At 44.7% G+C, this 17,412-nt stretch overlaps 1 long non-coding RNA gene across 1 annotated transcript; it reads left to right on the forward strand.

Annotated features, from left to right (window-relative positions):
- The first annotated feature begins 3,688 nt into the window (after positions 1-3,688).
- On the forward strand, positions 3,689-7,751 carry LOC141278208 (uncharacterized). The gene is made up of 3 exons (XR_012330555.1): positions 3,689-4,069; positions 4,451-4,627; positions 7,597-7,751. It is a non-coding gene; the product is annotated as an uncharacterized lncRNA (long non-coding RNA).
- Positions 7,752-17,412: the final 9,661 nt, after the last annotated feature.

Below are 17,412 nucleotides of genomic sequence, written 5' to 3' on the forward strand. Positions count from 1 at the left end.
GACCACACTTTGTGAATATTGCCCTAAGGAGTAAGTGGTCCAAGGAGCAGTAAAAACTTAGAAGATGGACAGCCAGCAAAAGGCGTGTGTAATAGAAGCAAACTGCACAATTAGTCACTGGGACGTTGTTCTTTGATGAAATGTAAACACTATCCAGATAATTCTTAGCTTTCCCATCATCTGGGGCCTTGCCTTAATTTGATGACTAGGGTGATATATATATGATAGACATGGAAATGGTCCACTTTCCAGAAGCTCAGGTAGTGAGAATACGCAAGCTCACCTTAATCCGGGGACGTCCTAAGAGCAGCCACTTGAATTTGTGCTTTCCTATCAGCTGTTTAAAAAACTACAATTAGTAGCAAATGACAGTCAGACCGACTTTCAAAAGAACTGGTTACATTCTGCTAGGAAACAGTTTAAAGGATCAGATTCGTGCTGCCGCTAAATCAAACAAGCTCATCTGGCCCCTGAGACTTGGGCCTCCCAACCCTGCGAAGTCAGTGAGTTGGATTCTCTTTCAGCAAAAAGCGCAGCTTCGGGCTTTGGTATTCTCATCAGTGTTCACTCGTACAATGGCCTGATCTGCTCAGGGAGGATGCAGAGAACTCCCGCGCAAAAATGCAGAATGGTAAAGATGTGTGTTCCTTCTACATCTCCAGATGGGAAAACTGCCAGGGACTCTGGTGCCCGATCTGGTTTCTTCAATCATGTGCTGTAGCCTCTCTGCAACCCTTGATGGGAAGTAGAGAGGACCTTGGAGGTAACACAAAGGAGGGGGACTCTTTTCTGTCAACTGTTCTTTCATTCAATCCACATTGAAGAAAGGGCAGACAGTGCAGAGTAAAATCATGCCACCGGGCTCCCTACAAAGTCACGCCATTCGAGTGTGATGATTGGAACGCTGTCAGCTGACATAGTCCGGTACAGAGTTGGAAGGTGGGGTGTGCAGGTTGGGGTCCAGTTTTGAATGGATCAAGTGAACCTTCTCAGAGTTAGAATTTGAGGAAATTGTAAAAGGTATTTCAGTTTTTCTATCACAGCTCTGGGGGGGATGGGTGGGGGAAGCCTGCACAGTAGTCGTTTTACCAGAAATTTGTTTTGTGTTTCCCACTCTCCTACAGCTTTACAGTGACAGCACAGCCATTTCACCAGAGATAAAAGCAAAGGAAAGAACTCTAATAGTGAAGGAAGCATATTTTAGAACTAATACCACTCTGTTTTTTCAACCTGCCAGCAAAAAACTGTTTGGCTTCATTTTATGTGATGCTGGTTAGCTAGAGTCAAGGGTCATTAGGGAATGTGCAGAGCCTTGTATCTTAAGGTTAGGTGAGTCCAGTGCAGCTGTCTTGGCTCATCCATGCCCAAGCACAAGCACCTAGAATGCCTGGAGTTAGGGAAACAAAAGCCCCCGCTTCTGTGAATCTCCAACTAAAGGCACCAAAGGCAACCTTCGACTCCCCCCAAGGCCAATACAAAAGAAGGGAGAGAATGTTGTTGAACTAAACTGAATTTTAATTGAAAGCCAACGCCCTTTTCAAAAATGTAAAAACTTCTGCTTGCTTAGAATATCTACCACGCACTGAATGGGTGGGTCACTGGCGGTTCTCCAGGACCACCCAGTCTCTAACTACCATCCAGGTATCTTCCAGTTTCCAACTCAAGGTAAAGGAGAGACACCTATCCTAAAAGACATCTTGCATGTTTTCTTCTTTTATTCTCTTTCTTTGACCATTCTCCCTTTACCACCTACCATGGATGAGTTAGCTGTCATAAGGGGAAGCTAGAGATGAATTCAGTGTCTTCATGTCCTGTATTATACACCGAGGTAGAAAGTGTATAAACATAAACCCAGGGCCTCACGTCTCCTCAGCACTTGAGGGGTGGAGGTAGGAACACTTGTCTTCACCCTCCTGAGCTGGACTGCTGGGAATAGGGTGGATATGCCCATTCTGACCAAGGCCTGGTATTTTTTTTCACTCCCTCATGCACATCATATCAGCTCTGTGAACTAGGTATTATTATCTGCTCATGAGGAAATGAAGGCTCAAAGAGGTTAAGTAATTTGCTCAAGGTTGCACATCTGGGAGGAACTGGGATTCGGATCCACATCTGACTTGGCCCGGGATTGTTCCATCATACCACATCTCTAGGGCCCTGTGTAGAGCACTGCCCAGGCCTCTAGAGATAGGCAGCTGTGCCTGTGGGATGCGGGGCAGAGCCATGCTCTCAGAGGACAAGCCCGTCACCTCTGATCCTTGACGCAGGGGAGAGGCTGTATGTGTGTACGTTTTTTGGTCCCGAAGGACAAAAACACAGGTGAGACGGGCTATTCTGCTCAGCAGGCACTGCTCCTAGCCACCTGCCCTAGTTCTCGCCACTTTGAGCATTTTTTTCCCCTCTGAAGTGACATTGGAGGAAAAAGGATCTTGCAGAGGTGTTATGAATAATGACACTAGGGTTATGTGTTGCATAAGCTGCCTGATTGCATAGGGCCAGCAGGAACCTGGGTGGGACTGGGGAGGTGGGGGAAAGGTGCGGTGCAGGCATCTTCTTTTCTTTAGGGGGATGAAACTTAGACCACCCTGCCTGTTAGGCAGATATGCAGCAGGGCACTGGTTCTCATGCCCTTAGCAGAGAAGATGCTTTTGTTGAAGCACTTTTGTTCACTTTTTCTGGGTATCTGTTTAGAGGCTGGTTTCCTCCCCAGGTGGCCCTCTGAACGGAGGTGGGAAAGGAGATGAGTGAGAAGGGAATTTACAAGTATTGTCAGGTGCAGTGTGTCAGGCACAAGGCTCCCAGCTTCACCTGCACTTTCAGAACCAGAGAAGACAGGGCTTGCTACCTCTTGGCCCAGAAGACTGACTCGGATCCTCTGCGTTGGTTTGCTAAGAGCACTGTGAGAAAAATGTTTTCTAACGTGGGACTTTTCTTGGAGGAAAACCTCTGAAGAGGAAAACCCATAATCTAGTTAAGTTGTCATTTCTTCTTTCCTTTTGCTTGCTCTAGGCCTTCATTCATTCCATTTGTCTTTTAGACATTAGGACTGTAATTAATCCCACTTTTTCTCTATCTCCGGAGATTTAACTTTAGCTCATTTTAAGATGGCATATTACCAAACCCTTTTTCTTCATCTTTCCAAATGTTTGCAAACTGGTAGGACGATTTAAATGTGGGTAATCTGAAGAAATGTTGGCTTATTCTATCCAAACATAGATTTTTTTTTTCCTGAGAGAGTACAGAGTGACTTTTTGGAGTTCAGAGGAAACTAAAGTTATTTTATTATTTTACACAGGAAGACAAAACCCTGAGAAAGAGCAGAAAATGATATAAGAATAACATCAGACTGGGGTGGAAGTTTCTATACGTTTCCACGTTCTTAATTACACGAACACTCACCGCCCTTTTCCATAAAACCTTGTTAGGAATGCTGACATTGCTGCTGCTTTGACAAGGGTGAAAAGTCAATCCACTGCCATGAGTTTGACTTGCAGGATTATTACTGGAAGAAAATCTATACAAGTGTGCTTTTCGATGGCCACGGCAGACTTTTTAATTTCTCTGATAATTCCTTCACTCTTCTGTTTTGGTACAGCTGGGACTGACCTGCTTTGTTCCTTCATTACAGGGTTTTGCATAGGTATTAATAACAGGAGAGGGAGGCTCTGATGCTCAAACTCGTCCCTGAAACTCAGCAAGACTTCTCAACTTCAAATCCCCAGACCAGCTTCATGGATTTTATTTATGTATTCACTTATTTATATGATTTCTGGTGCTGAGACACGGATGAAAAATTAAAACATAAATTCATCAGCAAGACCTAGAGGAGAGCAAGATTAAAATTTGAACCCCTGAACTTCCAGGCACCTCCTGCCACAGAAATAACAAGATCATCACTGAACTCCACAAACAAAGGGAGCTCTCTCTCCTCCCCCAACAGCTGGTGAAAAGGCAGGCCTGAGAATACACAGGCTCAAGACATCACTCAGAACATCCCAAACCAAAACAAAAGCAATGCACCAAACAACCAAAAACAAACAGAGGTGGGATCAGATTCCAGCAAGCCCTGGTGAGTTGCCAAATTCGGTTTCTGGCTGTTTGCCCCGCGGGAATTATGTAATTTCCCAGACAAGGGCCCTGGACTCAGAATTGCAGCCGCTCATCTGTGAATTTTACTCCTAAGAGCTGGCAGCAAAAATAGGTGAGAATCTCACTTCCACTGATGCAGTGAGGCTGCTGATTTCTATTAGGTAATTTTGTTAGTGTAGTTGGGATGGTGTTGGAAGGAAATGCCGTGTTATGAGATAATAGAGTGAATTCCCTCTCCCCTAAAAGTAACTAAATTGCCCTCCATTTTATACTCTTAAGTAATCCGTGCCCCAGTTCTCTGAGGGCAATCAATGGGAGTCTCCAAAGCAGAGCGAGCCTTGTTTATTTCACCCTTCCACAGTGGGACAGCGAGCTCAGACTGAGGAATGGGGCTGACGTGCTGGGGATTCACTAAAGAAAAGCAGGAGGCGTAGGAGAGAGTTGAGGCTGGTATCAGAAGAATGAAACGACCGACCCCTGTGAACCAGATACCTTCCAGATGTCCTCTCATTTCATACTCACAAGAGCCTTATAAAAAGTAAGTATTATTCTCATTTCATAAGGGAGGAGATTGAGTCTCAAAGAATAAAGCAGGGCTTCCCTGGTGGCGCAGCAGCTGAGAGTCCGCCTGCCGACGCAGGGGACACAGGTTCGTGCCCCGGTCCTGGAGGATCCCACATGCCGCGGAGCGGCTGGGCCCGTGAGCCATGGCCACTGAGCCTGCGCGTCCGGAGCCTGTGCTCCTCAACGGGAGAGGCCACAACAGTGAGAGGCCCGCGTACCGCAAAAAAAAAAAAAAAAAAAAAAAGAATAAAGCAGCTTGCTTGAAATCACGCAGCTGGTTAGTATGACCGGGGCTTATAAGACTTCAAAGTTTATTCCATATCCCAGGCCAAGAGCACTGCTCTGTCAGGTTCAAGGGATTTAGGTAAAGCATCCAGTGGCTTCATTGGTTCCATAGGACCTTGTGTGATTGAGCCACTAAAGGTCTTTATCGCTAGGGTCAAGGCCTCTGTATTCCGTAGTCTCTCTGCTGTCTCATGGCTACAAGTCATGTGTGGCCATTTAAATTTAGATTAATTATAGTAAAACAAAATAAAATAATTTAGTTTCTGTGTCACACGAGCCACAAGTCAGTGCTCAGTAACCACATGTGGCTAGTGGCTGTCTTTCTGGACAACACAGGCTTCTAGAACATTCATTTTCAACTTAACAAAGTTTTGTTGGATAACAGTGGAGGTGGAACATTCTAGTTGTTGATGGGACCTCCCCCTTTCAGGCTGCACTTAGTTCTTCTGGACCTGAGAATCCAGCTCATCCTGCTTATCAAAGCAGAAATGTTCAGTCCCACTCTGGGTTTCCATTGGGAGGGATTTTCCCTAAGCACATTTACGACCTCTGTCTGCCTCTTTACTCAGTCTACCCTGGGGAGGTGGAGATGATTTACTGATTGGTTAACTTGGGGAGAATAATTGGGAATGAGTTACCTACTGAAAAGAAGTTCTGCTGTTCCCCCAGGTCTCTGCCCCTGTGGTGGGCATGGTTTGGGGGTGCCCTGAATACCTTCTGTTTGCCTGTAAATCCACTCTCTACCCTTCTCCACCCTGCTCTGGGCTCCAGGAGGAGCAAAAGAAAAATATGTATATATATATATATGTATATATATATATATATATGGGCTTGTGGTCAGTAATCAATGGTTTATCTGATTGATCAAGGCCTGGAAAGAGAAATATTGGAGGATTAGGGACCAGGAGGTCTGGGGAAGAGGCATGTGGAAGCATCTATGGGCTCGAGCATGATGTGTGACAAACTTTGTATCAAATATTAGTGCTCAACAGAGAGCATTTATTTACCATGGAAGGACACTAAACAACCAACTTGATGAAATGACTTAGCCAGTTGAAGTCAGTCCTTGGATACTCCGGTAACTGGCAAAATGGGCTTCATGACACGGCGTCCGGGATGGAAGCTATGCATGGACCCAACAGCATGGGCTCCCTCTCACCAAGGCTGGTTTGCCACTGCTGAAAGCCCAGCTTTCTAGGAGCAGAGCGGAATACTGAGCTGCTGATTTGGCACCGCTATGGGGACCAACCAGCCACTTGGAGGCAAGTGATTACATCAGACCCCTCCCATCTTGGAATGAGCAGCCATTCGTCTTGACTGAATCAGCATGCACACCAGATACAAGATTGCCTGAAAGCGTCTGCCAGCAAGACAGTCAGAGGACTTACCGAGTGCTTGATTCCCTGCCTCGGGATCTCGTTGAACTGAGGAGCCCAGTTATAGACCAGGATGTGTGGCGGTGAGCACGTGACCATGGAGTCCGCTGGCCTTATTACATACTGCATCATCCAGAAATGGTTGGCTGTGATGAAACAGCTTCTTAACAGCCACCAAAGATCCAGCTTAGAGATGATAAGCTCTGAGGACTGGCACCATCCTCTAGGACACAGTATATATCAACAGCCATTATATGGGGCTGTGTTCCCAGTAGGTAGCAAGCATGAATCTGGGAACCTAGGAGTAGAAGTAGGTGCAACTCTGCTTATATGACCCTCGGTGACCCATTTAGGGAATTTGTGCCTCCTGTTACTGTATTTCTAGACTTTTGAGGTTCAGTTTCCAGAGGGAGGACATTTCTATCAGGAAACTCAGTAGGGGCCTCATTAAGTTTTAAGCTCTATCTGCTGACTGACCCTTGTGCCAAAGTCTACCAAACCCGGGAACTAGTCTCCATCCTAGTAGGAGTAATTGACCCCAATGATTAGAAGATGTAGGGCTGCTGTTACAGCCTGGGTGTCTCTTGGAATCCCCTTAGCCACTTTTAACAATAAGTGGACAAAGGAGTAGCCATAGCCTGAGAAGGGCATAGTGACCAGGAGCTGAGATCATCTCACTGATGAAGGTCAGTGTGACCCCACCAGGTAAGCCACTTAGACCGACAGAGGTGCTGGCCAAGGGGGAGAGGAATCTAAAACGAGTAGCAGAGTGGAGAGATGATGTGTCTCAGTTACCTTGAAAGCAGCAACAGGGGCTGTAATTCATGTCACTAACCTTGTAAGTTTAAACAGGAAAACAGGCCAGCCAGAATCCTGGAGAAGGTGTTCTCAGATTTTACAAGTGAAGAAGGTGGGGCTCTGCCCAGACCCCCCTTTAGGACGAGGAGACCGTTCTCCCAGCTTCTGAGAATGGCAGTGACTGGGTGACTTGTGCCTCTCAGATGAAGCCTCTCCAGGAGTTGGCTTCCACCAAAGAGAGCCACGGGTCACACTCCACTCCCAGGGGCAGCCCGCACCCAACGTGTGGTCAGTGTAAATGCCAGACTTCCTTCCATCAGACAGGACATCTGGGCAGGTTCCTCCCAGGCTCTGGGTTAGATGAGGCTTTGGACGCCGCTTCTTCGCAGTTCAGTACCTCCCTGGGCCCAATTCCACTTCTTTGCTACAGGGGTAGCTCTTAAGTGAACGCGCAGCAAACCTCCTGTGTGCTAATCTCTCTCAGAGCCTTTTTCCTGGGGCACCGACTTCAGACAGTGCTGTTCTTCGCCTCAGAGTACTTTCCCTGCCTACACTTCTGACGGATTCTTCATGGATTATTCCTAATTTCAATGTGCCCTCTGAACACTGCTGGGACCCTCACTGACTGGCACAGCAACATGGGACAGGCCTGCTCCAGGCTCTGGATCCCCAACAGGTGGGTAGTTCTGCCCAGTTCTGAGGTTCAGTATCTATAGGACCCCCTACCCATGGATAGAATCTGCATCCTCAAACCTACAAAAATCAGCTTGATAAAGATATTTTGGCCTCTCCATTAATTCTGTGTTTAAATTAGTCAGACCATGGGTGGGGAAATACTCATTTGTGGCTCCTTCAGAGACCTCGGCCCCGTAGAGCGCAACTTATACCAGATTCAGATGCAACAGCCAAGTGTTTGGCCTGTTCAAGGGTGCCTCTTTGACGTGTGCGTGCGTGTGTGTGTGTGTGTGTGTGTGTGTGTGTGTGTGTGTGTGTGGCAAGCTTGGCCTACTTTCAGTAGGATGCCTATTTCTCCCCCTAAACGGGGCCCTGATAGGATAAGTAGGTTGATTGAATCTCTTTGATTCTCAAGGTTATTTAAGACATTGATGTGTTCTGTATCTAAAAATCTTTTTAAAATTTGTTGTTTCATTACATAATTAATAAGTGAATTCATTCACTTTGTTTAAAAAATAAAGCATCACAGATGAGGCTAAAATTCCGTTTGGCTGTCACACCAATCCCCTCCCAGAAGACAAATTATTACCCTCCAGACTTTTTCCAAATCGGCAGTACCTATTTAAATTAAAGTTGTTCATTTTCTTTGACCTGGAAATTCTAGTTTTCAGAAGGTACACTTAAGAAAGCCTCTTGGATACGCATGAGAAAGAATGACAAGGATATTTACGGCAGCACTCTTTATAATAGCCATAAAGGTAAGTAACTTAATAGGGGTCTAAATAAATTGTGGTATATTTTTACAATGATACTGGATGCAATAGTGAAGACAGGGAAGTGGCTCTGGAAATGCTAACAGGAAAAAACCTTCAGGAGATACTGTGGCATGAAAAAGGAAGTTGCAGAGTGATAAACGTACTATGATTCTGTTTTATCAGGGCTATTCAAATAATTGCCTAACTGAAACGACCTGGGTTAGAGGAAGAGAAGGAGGGAAGGGACTAGTCCTCTCCTCTGCCCTGCCTCTCTTAGCCATTTCTTCCCATTTTCCTGTACCGTTTCTGCTTCCCTTTCACTCCATGTTCTTCCGTCTTTTTTTTTTAACTTTTTATTGTGTATTGGAGTGTAGTTGATTAACAGCGTTGTGATAGTTCCAGGTGTACAGCAGAGTGATTCAGTTATACGTATACGTGCATCTATCCTTTTTCCAATTCTTTTTTCTCTCTCTCAATCACTGCTTTTCATGGGTTAACACTGGAGCCAGATCTACATCCTGTGAACTGTTTTTATTTACTCTCTTTAACAACCAGTTGAACTCAGTTGATGAGCAACATGGCCAATCCAAACTGATAGTTAAAATGTCAAAATAAATGGTTGCATTGCCTGCGCCCCAGCTCAGGTGATGTAGTTGATGAATAATTCATTGAGCAGCAATATGATCTGTTTGTGGAAACTTGCCCGCTTTGGCTACTCTAAAAGCTTCAAAGATAAACCAACAATTTGACCAAGTCATAAAAAACAATGTATATATAAAAGAAACTTCAATTGTGGGTTGAATAATGAAAGTCTAGTGTTTGCATTAAACAAAGTGCAAGTAGCCGTTGTATTTTGTGTTACTAGAGCATGTAGATTATTTGAATTAAAGAATTCTAGTCTTGGCTTCCCTGGTGGTGCAGTGGTTGAGAGTCCGCCTGCCGATGCAGGGGACACGGGTTCGTGCCCCGGTCCGGGAAGATCCCACATGCCGCGGGGCGGCTGGGCCCATGAGCCGTGGCCACTGAGCCTGCGCGTCCTGAGCCTGTGCTCCGCAACGGGAGAGGCCACAACAGTGAGAGGCCCGCGTACCGCAAAAAAAAAAAAAAAAAAAAGAATTCTAGTCTAATGGCTTCCTTTTAGATTGGAGAGAATTGTGGCCCAAGAAAGTGAGGTTGCAAAGCAGCATTCCCGGTTCAGCTGTTTTCTGATGATACATTTTTTAGACAGTACAGATGTTCATTCTCCTGTACTCTGGGAATGGTCCTATCTCTCTCTGGTATGGGATGATCCAAATGTCTGTTCTTTTACTCATAGGTCTGTGATTGGGGCACAATCTTTATGGGATGGATGGAAATGGTTGACACAGTCCTGAATGGGGTAATGGCAGGAGGGACCAGCTCTGTGCCTCTCTGGAGTTCCCTGTTATGGTTTAAGGATGTTTCAACGCTAGAGGGTCTGGGAATAAAATCACATGAAAATGGCCACAGAAACTGGACATTTTTTTTTTTTTTTTTTTAACATCTTTATTGGGGTATAATTGCTTTACAATGGTGTGTTAGTTTCTGCTTTATAACAAAGTGAATCAGTCATACATAAACATATGTTCCCATATGTCTTCCCTGTTGCGTCTCCCTCCCTCCCACCCTCCCCATCCCACCCCTCCAGGCTGTCACAAAGCACCGAGCCAATATCCCTGTGCCATGCGGCTGCTTCCCACTAGCTATCTACCTTACTGCGTTTGTTACTATGTATATGCCCATGACTCTCTCTCGCCCTGTCACAGCTCACCCTTCCCCCTCCCCATAACCTCAAGTCCGTTCTCTAAGAGGTCTGCGTCTTTATTCCTGCTTTACCCCTAGGTTCTTCATGACATTTTTTTCTTAAATTCCATATATATGTGTTAGCATACGGTATTTGTCTTTTTCTTTCTGACTTACTTCACTCTGTATGACAGACTCTAGGTCTATCCACCTCATTACAAATAGCTCAATTTCGTTTCTTTTTATGGCTGAGTAATATTCCATTGTATATATGTGCCACATCTTCTTTATCCATTCATCCGATGAGAAACTGGACATTTTTAGCTGGAAGAAGAAATCTAGGAGTAGGGTTACCAGATAAATATAGGACATCAGTTAAATTTGAATTCAAGATGAACGATGAATACTTTTTAAGTATAATTATGCCCCAGATATTGCATGGGACAAACTTACACTAAAAAAAAATTATTTGTTGCTTATCTGAAATTAAGTTCGATTGGGTCCCGTGTATTTTTGTATTTTGTATGTTTCTTTGTCTTGCTGACTCTAAAATTATAAATTATGACCAAATTCTCTTTTTTTCTATCGTCTGAAGCTTCTAGCTAATTTTATGATAGCACTGTCACTGCTCTCATAATGCGACCGTTTCCCCAACAGACACGCTGGTCTCTCTGACTCTTCAGGGATATTCCTCCTGCCCTTCAGGATGGTCCCCTGTGTATCCACAGTGGGAAGATGTCCAAGTCCCTCTAAGTTAAAAAAAGGTAAATGAGCAGCATGCATGGTAAGATCCCATTTGTGTAAATTTTCAAAAGCATAAACAGAAATACAGGTAAAAACTTTTTTCTGGTTAAATATCTAAGAAACTCTTAAGACTTTATTTTAGGATGGGATCAGTTATTAAAGGCTGGTGAGGAAGACTTAGTTTTTATTTTACACCCTTATGGATGGATATTTTAAAAATAACTGTTCACTTTGAAACAGTCTAGGTATTTACCTTTTAGGAGCACTGTGGTGGCATTCCCAGTGATGGGTTAGGATTTGTGATCGAAGGACGCCATCTCACGTTCCTTTCAGTTTAAAGATTGTATACATTTAAATAGTTTGAGGCCCCGTCAGATAGTCTGGGTAACACCATTGATACGTTTGAGCATTCTCGATCTCCCCTGCCCACCTAAAAGCTCAGGTGAGAGGGAAGCATCTCCCAACGCAGCCGTGGCCAGTTGCACGTATGTTAGCCAGTGAGTGTGTGCGCACCACCTGAGGGTAAGGAATATGAGCCCAGGGTCCACGAATCCACATGCAGTTCTTGGCCTTACGTTCAAGGCAGGTCTGGACAGTTCAACAACAAGGAAAACAAACTTTTTTGTTCTCCTCTTCATAATAGCTCAGTCCACATTGAAATTGCTGTTGCATAGGCCAAAAAAAAAAAAAAAAAAAGATTGCCTGAATGCCAGCAATTTCATATAGTTCAACTAATACTACTTTGGGACATCACTTTTTACTTTCTCATTTGATCAATTAGAAAAACAAATCAAAGCAACTAAAGTATGTATATTTCCAGGCTTCCAAATCTGCCTTACCTTTTATTTACCTATTCTTTGTGATACATATTAATAACAGCTAAAACTTACATAACATTTTGTCTGTGCCAGGTATTTTAAATGCTTTGCATATAGATGCCCATTTAAACTTTCCAGTAAACCTATGAGATAATTCTGTTTGTCTCATTTTGCCAGTGAGGAAGCTGAGGGGCGCAGAGTTTCAGCATCTTGCCTGTGTTGGTGCAGCTGTAGGTGATACAGCAGAGGGCCCTGAGCCCAGGCAGCGTTGGCTTGTAACCATGACATCACGCTGCCTCTCCTTTGTTCTGGCCCCGAGTTCCTGTTATGATAGGCCCGTCACTGCCCTCTTATAACCTGACCTACTAACTCTTTCCTCGGCAGACGAGTTGATATGTCTAGATTCCACAGGGGTACACGTACCATACTTTAGGATGGTCCCCTTGAAGCAGTATAGGAGTTTATCCAACTCTGGTGAGGCCAGGGTGTCCCCGCACCCAACAGTTTGGATTGGGGGCCCTCAGGCAGGCAGCCTGATCCTTCCTTGCTGCCAGTGCCAGCCTTGCTACAAGGAAACTGTCCTTGATAACAATCATCAGTTTTCCCCTGAGCTGGTGCTCCTGCAGGCCTGGTGGAGGCACCTGATTTAACCATCCCCACAAACACGCGCTCCACCCATTGTACACCGAGCTCGCCTTTGTGCCTCTGCTTCATTTCTCCTTTCCTACAACGGTGGTGCTGAGGCTGCAGTGAGGCAGAGTGGCTGGTGCGTCTCACAGACAGGAGAGGAGGACCCACCGCTTAGTGCCTATGGGCGTGTTAACTTTTCCGCAAGTCAGTTACTTCCTGTGTAGAATGAGCATGCTAACACTGATGTTTTAGGGGGTGGTTGTGTGCCTTAACTGGGTCCTGGACGTAAAGCCCAGTATAACATGGGACATGCAGAAGATCATAGGAAGCAGCAGCACTGGGGCGAGATCACTTCTGTGTGAGGCTGGGCCTGTGACGTGGGCTAACGCAGCTTTCTCTGGCTTATAAAGTGTCCTTTTAGCACTGACCACCTCACTGAAAGGCACTTTTGCATTTATTAATTACATCTTCTTATCTGTAAGTGAGGAAGTTTAGACCCACTGTTCCCTTCCACGAGGATGGCTTTGGACTATTTTTGGTGTCTCGGCCTGCACTCTTCCCTCCCCCCGGGGGAAAGAGGAGGGTGTGAAATTACCTGTTTGGTGAGTCTCTCCTTGCTTTCTTCTTACTCCTGGGGCCTGTTAGCTCCCCTGAGCAGCCAGCCTCTTCTGTTCCCAGCAGAGACAGCTCCCCATACCCACTGGTTCAGAATCTGGGCTAGGAAGGCAGGTTCTGTATCACAATTTTTGTTGAGATATTAGACCACAGGGTCCTTCTCAGAAATATATCTCAGAAGATCTATTAGAATTCGATTTCTCCCTTGCTCTCAGACCGTACTTTGGCTTTGCCCCAAATTTCAAATGCTAATTAAACTCATGTGTTGCGTATATCTAGTATTCTAGAAGGCAATAGCTACCGTATTCATACGAACATTTGAGATATTTGAATAATTTGATACTAGAATATTATAGGCATTCATGCTGATTTTAAAACATGGGATGGCGTAATAGATTTTTCATTTATTTTTGTGACTGTGTTTTTTCTACACTCGATTTTGGAATGGAACGAACGCAATATTCATTTTAGTGTGATTGAACTTCGGGCTTACTGATGAAATGGAGTCTGTTCCCTTAGAAGTGCCTCACAGTTTGCTTTTTAAAGTGAAGTAAAATAAACATATAGAAAAGTACATTGTGATGTAACCAGCACTCAGATGGAGAGAGAGCACATTACCAGCACCCCAAAACTCCCCATCACAGCCCCCACCTAGTAAACTACAGCCTTGACTTCTCACATCATACATGAGTGTTGCTGGTTTTTGAACTTGATGTACATGCAGTCACACAGTATGCACTTGGTGGGATCTGGCTTCTTTGAGTTAGCACAACTCTAATTTCTTGATTCTGAAAATAATGCTGTGATGGTTTCTAAACCACTTCTTGGAAAGGAAAGGAGGGAGGCAGGGAGGAGAGAAGGGAGAGTGGGGAAGAGAGTGAGAGGTGTGTGTTGGGTACCATTTGTCTGTAGCTACTCTGAAAGGGATGCAGCCCATGAAGAACTTTGGGAGACTATATACCAGCCATATTAGCCAGTCTCTGGCTACCTTAGACCTTATTTATGTGAGAAAATAAATTGGACCTGAATGAAAATTTTGTTGAACTGACTTGCTTTGGCTGTGCCGTGGGGCTGTGGACACGTGGTCCTGATACCTGTGAACCCTAAGAGGACCCCAGGGTGTTGGCCTGGCTGGATTTTGCAGTACTGCCCTGAGTCTTAAAGTTATAGTCTTAAAGTTATAGTTTTGTACCCCAGCCGTCTTCCCAGGATCTAAAAGAAATCTCTGTTGGAACGTTTCCTTCTAGGTTTCCATTGTAGTGTTAGATAATAAATGGATGACAAGATCTATACAGAAATGGAGTAGAAAGGAACTTAGATGGTGTGATTTTTAGAGACATTATGGGGCTTCTCTTGTCCCAAAGTAGCTTTCCCACCACGATACCAAGGCACCACTGTCCCCTCCTCTCTGTCCTACAAGTCCTACATTAGATTCAGTCCCTATTAATCCAGAGTAATGAAACCAAATAGCTAAAACACACACTTATTGTGAGATGTTGGTAGGAGCTCAGAGAAAAGTCGGGTCTTACCTCCTTTACACATTATGCATCCTCTTTGGAACACTAGGACGTGCTAAATAAGAGGGAGACTATGTTTGTGGTGGCCATATTCACACTACGGAGTCAGGCTTCATGATGGAGGCAGCCTTGTTCGTCCTTGTGCCTCCCAAATTCTTCAACTTCTGTTCCCAAGGACACACCCTGAATATTGTCTTTCAGGGTCTGGGCGCCTACATGTTGCTCACTGCTCAGGTTGGAGGGTGAAGTTAGGTAGTTTTCTCAGGCTTCTGAGTGAGAAAGCTAGAATTTGAATCTAGCAGTATGACTCCTAATCCCGTCATTATTTACTCCACTGCATGGATGGAACAGTGGTCGTAATCCACTCCTTTAACTTTTCAGATGGGGCAAGAAGATTTTGTAACGTTTCCAAGGCCCAGTGCCCTTTGAGTTCATCACCCTGTCTCTTGTCTTCCTTACCTCTTTGCCAACCTCAACCCAACTTTTCTCTGAGCTCCTACCAACATCTCACAATAAGTGTGCGTTTTAGCTATTTGGTTTCATTACCCTGGATTAATAATGACTGAATTTAATGTAGGACTTGTAGGACAGAGAGGAGGGGACAGTGGTGCCTTGGTATCGTGGTGGGAAAGCTACTTTGGGACAAGAGAAGCCCCATAATGTCCCTAAAAATCACACCATGTAAGTTCCTTTCTACTCCATTTCTGTATAAATCTTGTCTTCGCATTATTTATTTGTTCAAAAATTATGCATTGAGCACCTGCTAAGGGCTAGACAATACTCTGAGGGTTTGGGGGCACATCCATGAGCAAAACTGACAAAAGTCTTTGATCTTATGAGCCTTATATTCTAGAAGGGAGGGATAGAGAACCAACAGTAAGTATTATAAATGATAAATGCATCAGTTTCATGGTCTGTTAGATGATGATAAGTGATACGGAAAACAGCAGAGTAAGAAGGATGGGGAATGTTGGGGGCAGGTCACTGCAGGTGTAGTAGAGTGTTCCGAGTGGACTCACTGACAAAGTGGCATTTGAATAAAGACTTGCAGGTGATAAGGGAATAAGCTACGCAGATATCTGGAAGAAGAGTAGTCCACAAAGAGGGACAAGGCAAGGCAAAGGCCTTAATATGGGAGTATGGCTGGAATGTTTGATGTAAAGTAGAAGACGAGTGAGGGAGGAGAACAATAAGAGGTGAAGTCACAGAAGTAACCAGGAGTCGAACCATGTAGTTACTTGTCGGTCATTGTTAGGACTCTAGCTTTCCTGCTGATTGAAATGGGGGGAGGGATTGCAAAGCTGTAACACAGAAGAGAGACATGATGTGACTTATGTTTTAACTAATCATTTTGGTTGCAGTGTTGAGAACAGGCAGTAGGTGGGTGGGAGACAGGGAGGGAGACCAATTAGGAGGCAGTTTTAATAACCAAGGTGAGGGATGGTGGTAGCTTACAACAGTGAAGAGAAGTGGTCATAGTCTGGATACACGATTTCCTGATGTAATGGACGTGGAATATAAGAGAAAGAGAAGCCAAGAATGACTTCAGTATTTTCGCTGTAAGCAACTTGAAGATTGGAGTTGCCATCAGCTGAGATGGGAACGACCATGGGAGCAATGGAACAGAAGGTGGTCTCGGAGCTCCGTGCTGGATTCATTGAGTTCATGATGCCTATCGGACATCTCAAGTAGAGGTGTTGAGTCTGGAGTTTGGGAGAGAGTTTCAGTGGGGGGATACTGTGGGAGTTGATCCCCACATACAGGTGGTATTTAAAGTTAGCAGACTAGAAACTTAGCAAAGCAGTGGGGGTAGATAGAGAAGAATTCAAGGTCTGAGCTTACAGCACCCAACATTAAGAGGTAAAGAAGAAGAGGAGAAGGAACCAAGAGAGGAGATATAGGAGTGTCACCCGGCGGGGTGGGGTGGGGAAGGGTGGTGTTTTGGAAACCAAGTGAAGAAAGTGTATGAAGGAGAAGAGAATGTCAACTACATCAAATGCTGCTGAGGGGTTGAGCAATATGGGGACTGAGAATGAGAGATGGTCCATGGTAACCTTGAGAAGAACAGATTTGGTGGAGTGGGGAGGGTGAACACCTTATTGGGATGAATTTAAGAGAGAGTGTGAAGAGATGTGGATGAAACAGTGAGCGTACAACTCTTTCAAGTAATTTTTTTATAGAAGGGGAGAAAACTAATGGGTTGGTGGAAGAAGTGTGGTCAAGAAAAGTATTTTTTAAGGTGGGAGAAATAACAGCATCTTAGTATGCTGATGGAATTGTCTGTATAGGAGGCAGAGGGATGGACTCGGGAGCACTGTGGTGGGAGGGAATAGAATCCAGAGTTAGAGCAGAGGGACTGGCTTTACAATGGAGCATGGATGGTCTATGTATGGAAGGCAGAGGGCCCGTGTGCAGAGGCTGGTGCCTGAAACATGAGAGGGTAAGGGGTCGATGGGGACTCTCTTGAATTGCTTTGTTGTTTCAAAGAAGAAAGAAGGTCATCAACTGAAAATGAGGAGGTAGGAGAAGATGTTGGTGCTTGAGGAGAGGGGAGAAGGTATGAAACAGATGTCTGGGAAAGCAGGAACATGAATGAACTAGGGAAGCACAGCACAATTGCCGGCAGCATTGAGGTTCAAGGTCATGGATTTTAAAGGAAACCTGTCAGCATGATTGTGTGTTTTTCTCTAGGGATCTTCATCTGCACAGCTGATGTGCATGAAAGGTGGAGAATTGGATCTTTTCTCCTTTGGAAACTTTAAAAATGCAACAATTTAAATGTTTT

The sequence above is a fragment of the Tursiops truncatus genome, chromosome 3, assembly GCF_011762595.2.
Source record: "Tursiops truncatus isolate mTurTru1 chromosome 3, mTurTru1.mat.Y, whole genome shotgun sequence".
Taxonomy (NCBI): domain Eukaryota; kingdom Metazoa; phylum Chordata; class Mammalia; order Artiodactyla; family Delphinidae; genus Tursiops; species Tursiops truncatus.